The sequence below is a fragment of the Penaeus chinensis genome, chromosome 36 (genome assembly GCF_019202785.1).
Source record: "Penaeus chinensis breed Huanghai No. 1 chromosome 36, ASM1920278v2, whole genome shotgun sequence".
Taxonomy (NCBI): Eukaryota; Metazoa; Arthropoda; class Malacostraca; order Decapoda; family Penaeidae; genus Penaeus; species Penaeus chinensis.
The window spans coordinates 29,551,680-29,556,679 of NC_061854.1; the positions used below are offsets into that span (position 1 = coordinate 29,551,680).

The following is a 5,000-nucleotide window of genomic DNA, read 5'->3' on the forward strand; positions in this document are numbered from 1 at the left end:
TATATTTTCACGAGGTCGATGAAACTAATTAAAGAACTTGGGACTCACGGGTCGAGGGAGGGGGGGAGAGGGGAGGGGGGAGGGGGGGAGGGGAAACTAAGGGGAGAGAGGGAAGAGGAGGAAAGAAGGGAGAGAGAGAAAAGGGGGAAATTGTACGAAAAGAGGGGAGAGTGGAGATAGATGGAAGAGAGGAGATAGGGAGAAGAGGAGAGGAATGGTTAGGGGAGAGAGAGAATAGGAGAGAATAGAGAAGATAAATAGAGGGGGGCAGAGAAGGAAGGAGGGAAACAGGAGGAAAGGAGGAGAATGGAGAGGGAAGGAAGGAAATGGAAGAAGAGGAGGAAAATGAATGTAAGGGGTGGGAGAAAGGAAGGAAGAGAAGAAAAAAATACGAAGAAGGAAGGAGAAAGAAAGGGATTGGAAAACGCATACACACACACACACACACACACAAACACACACAAACACACGCACACACAAACAAACACAAACACACAAACAAACACACAAACACAAACAAACACAAACACAAACACACACACACACACACAAACAAACACAAAAACACGCACACACAAACACACACAAACACACACAAACACACAAACACAAACAAACACAAACACAAACACACACACACACACACAAACAAACACACGCACACACACACACAAACACACACACACACACACACACACTTTTACACCAAATTCGTCCCGCCACTTAAGCGCCTCCCAAAGGTACATATTAGTACCATAAATTCCAGGCCCCCGCGAGCCTCTCACGCCTCGCATGCGCACGGATTTCTCTTCCTTATAAGTCATGGAACTTAATATCCGGACCTCTGATCTCTCCTTTCTGTTCCTTTGTTTTATTTTTCTTGGTTTCTTGTGTTTTCTCTTGGTTTCTCTTGGTTTCTTGTGTTTTCTCTTGGTTTCTCTTGGCTTCTTGTTTTTTTTTTTTCTTTTTTTTTTCTTTTGGTTTCTTGTTTTTCGTTTTCTTGTGTTTTCTTTTGTTTTTTCTTTGCTTTCTTGTGTTTGGTTTTGTTTTCTTGTGTTTTCTTTTGTTTTTTTCTTTGTTTTCTTGTGTTTTCTTTTGTTTTCTTTAGTTTTTTCTTCGTTTTCTTTTGTTTCGTTTTGTTTTCTTTTGTTTTATTTGTTTTATTTTGTTTTATTTTTGTTTGCATTTGTTTTTTCCTTGTTTTTGTTTCGTTTGGTTTTCTTTTGTTTTATTTGTTTTCTTGAGTTTTCTTTTGTTTTCTTGTGTTTCGTTTTGTTTTTTTGTGTTTTATTTTGTTTTCTTGTGTTTTATTTTGTTTTCTTGTGTTTTATTTGGTTTTCTTGTGTTTTCTTGTGTTTCGTTTTGTTTTCTTGTGTTTTCTTTTGTTTTTTTTTCTTTGTTTTCTTGTGTTTTCTTTTGTTTTCTTTTGTATTTTCTTCGTTTTCTTTTGTTTCGTTTTGTTTTCTTTTGTTTTATTTGTTTTATTTTGTTTTATTTTTGTTTGCATTTGTTTTTTCCTTGTTTTTGTTTCGTTTGGTTTTCTTTTGTTTTATTTGTTTTCTTGAGTTTTCTTTTGTTTTCTTGTGTTTCGTTTTGTTTTTTTGTGTTGTATTTTGTTTTCTTGTGTTTTATTTTGTTTTCTTGTGTTTTATTTGGTTTTCTTGTGTTTTCTTGTGTTTCGTTTTGTTTTCTTGTGTTTTCTTTTGTTTTTTTTTCTTTGTTTTCTTGTGTTTTCTTTTGTTTTCTTTTGTTTTTTCTTCGTTTTCTTTTGTTTCGTTTAGTTTTCTTTTGTTTTATTTGTTTTATTTTGTTTTATTTTTGTTTTCATTTGTTTTTTCCTTGTTTTTGTTTCGTTTTGTTTTCTTTTGTTTTATTTGTTTTCTTGAGTTTTCTTTTGTTTTCTTGTGTTTCGTTTTGTTTTCTTGTGTTTTATTTTGTTTTATTTTCATTTCTTTTCCTTCCTTCTTTCTTTTCTCTTGTTTTCTTTCTTTTTCTTTCTTTTTTCTCTATTTGTGTTTGTGTCTTTTGAGTTCTTCTTCTCTGTGTTTTTAGCCTTTTTTCTATTTCGGTGAGTTTCTCTATCTCTCTTACTATTATTTTTTTATTTTTTGTTCGCTCTTGCTCCTTTTTTCTTTCTAGCCCCCACCCCCCCCTCTCTCTCTCTCTCTCTCTCTCCTCTCTCTCTCTCTCTCTCTCTCTCTCTCTCTCTCTCTCTCTCTCTCTCTTTATCTCTCTCTCTCTCTCTTCTCTTTCTCTCCGTCTGTCTGTCTATCTGTCTACCTCTCTCTCTCTCTCTCTCTCTCTCTCTCTCTCTCTCTCTCTCTCTCTCTCTTTATCTCTCTCTCTCTCTCTTCTCTTTCTCTCCGTCTGTCTGTCTATCTGTCTACCTCTCTCTCTCTCTCTCTCTCTCTCTCCTCTCTCTCTCTCTCTCTCTCTCTCTTCCTCTCTCTCTCTCTCTCTCTCTCTCTCTCTCTCTCTCTCTCTCTCTCTCTCTCTCTCTCTCTCTATCTCCCTCTCTCTCTCTCTCCATCTATCTATCTATCTATCTATCTATCTATCTATCTATCTCCCTCTTTGTATTCATTCCATTTTCTTTTCACCTTTCCCCTGTTCTCACATTCCATCTTCTGTACAATTGACGTTTTTTCCAGTTCCTATGCTTTTCTTTCTTTCTCTCTTTCTCCCTTTTTTATAATGTTTCTTTTATTGCAATTTCTTTCGTCCTATCATTTTTTTTTCCGGGATTTCGCTGCGAGTTCGTGATTGTTCGTTCAAAATAATGGTTTAAAGTGAATAGGTGTGTACGTAAATGAATGTGTATACATTTTGTGAGTGATAGTGTGAAAGAATGTACGTGTGTATTTGTGTATTTGTGTGTGTGTGTGGATCTATGCATGTGTGTGTATGTGTATGTAGAGCTATGTATGTGTGTGTATTTAGATCTATGTATGTGTGCGTGTTTAGACCTATGTATGTGTGCGTCCGTATGTTTGTACGTGACCATTCAGATTTATTTTTGTATTTCTTCTAATTCGTTTCTTTTTGGCCATTCAATACTTATTCATTTAATTTCACTTAAACGCCTATTTGTTCTCTTTTTGAAAAAAAAAATGGACCTTAAACTTAATTTAACTCACTTTTTTTCCTGTTTGCATCCGCTATTCATACGATTTGAAAACAAAAAAAAAAAGTATTAAAAAAAATAAGTCGTTGGAAAAACACATCCACTAGACCTGAAAAGCATTTTTCTAAAGTTGGAATAGAACTCAAAAATGAAACTTAAAAAAAAACAACAAAAAAAAAACTGAATGCATTTCCAAACAAAAGGTTAAAGGTCGGAGGAGGATTAACACACCTTTTCTTTCCACATCCGGGACTCATTACCCAATGTAATTAACAGGTATTTAAAGAATATTCGCATTAGATAAAAGCTCTACCAGCCGTCATAAGGAAAGTGGGTCGTTAAGGTCGGTTCGCTGCAGAATATGGCCGTAATTATGACATTTACCTACACGCGATTACCTAAAAGGCAGAGGATAAACACTCTCTGTCTCTTGCACAGTGGGAAGGAAATTTCGGATTGATGGAAATGGATAAGCTTAAAGGCTGAGAGAGAAGGAAGGTGTGTGTGTGTGTGTGTGTGTGGTTGTGTGTGTGTGAGTGTGTGTCTGTGTGTGTGTGTTGTGTCTCTGTGTGTGTGTGTGTCTGTGTGTCTGTGTCTGTCTGTGTGTGTGTGTGTGTGTATGTCTGTGTGTGCGTGTGTGTGTGTTGTGTCTGTGTGTGTGTGTGTGTGTGTTATGTATGTATGCACATATACATCTACACATATATATTCATATACCTGCACTATATAACCTTTCACTCTTACCCTTATTTTCCTCTGTTCATTTCACCCTAATTATTGGCTGATATTCTAGTACCAAACACCCTTTGTTGTTACGTGGCTGTCTGGGAACTGAACTCTACGGACCCAGTACCCCCTCGTACAATTAACATTTTGCAACGGGTAAAAGGAATTGACAGAGTTAATGAATAAATGACAGCATGGCACACGCTGCAATTTGCCCGGGAATGAGTACGTCTTTTTCTTTTTCTGTCTCTCTCTTATTCTCTCTATCTCTTCCTCTCTTTCCGCGTCTCTTTTTGTCTCTGTCTTTTTCACTGTCTCTCTGTCTCTCTGTCGTCTGTCTTTCTCTCTTTTTTTCACCAAATATATAGACAGATAGATAGATAGATAGATAGATAGATAGATGGATAGATATGGGGGGGAGCAAAAGGAATGAGAAGAAAATAAATTTTGATATATGTGTGTAAGTGTACATATATATATGTGTGTGTGTGTGTGTGCATGTATATGTATGTATGTATGTATGTATGTATGCATATATACATACATATTTACATAAATACATACATACATACATACATACATACATACATACATACATATACATACACACATACATACACACATACATACACACATACATACACACATACATACACACATACATACACACATACATACACACATACATACATACATACATACATACATACATACACACATATGCATACACACAGACACACACACACACACAGATAGATGCAGACGCAAAGCTTTCCCAGACTGACTGAGAATGAGAAGCAGTAATTAGATTTCCTTCGCTCCAGATACGACCCTTGAAAGCATGACACGCGCGGAGGTTTATGATGAGAAAATATCCTCACATTACCCTTTTGTTCCTGGCGGGGGGGGGGGGGGGGCAAAGGGGGTATTTATGGGGCTTGGGAAGATACAACACAAGTATACATATATATGTATACCTGTGTTACATACACGCATAGATACATACATACTTACATACGTGCATACATGCATACATACATATATACGTGCATACATGTATACACACATACATATATATATATACACATACATTTACATACATATATAAATATGTAGATAGATGAATATACTAATACACGTATTAGTATAT

At 36.0% G+C, this 5,000-nt stretch overlaps 1 protein-coding gene across 1 annotated transcript in view; it reads left to right on the forward strand.

Annotated features, from left to right (window-relative positions):
• LOC125044915 overlaps positions 1-5,000 on the forward strand; it is a 138,970-nt gene that overhangs the window by 29,556 nt on the left and 104,414 nt on the right. The window lies entirely within an intron of this gene.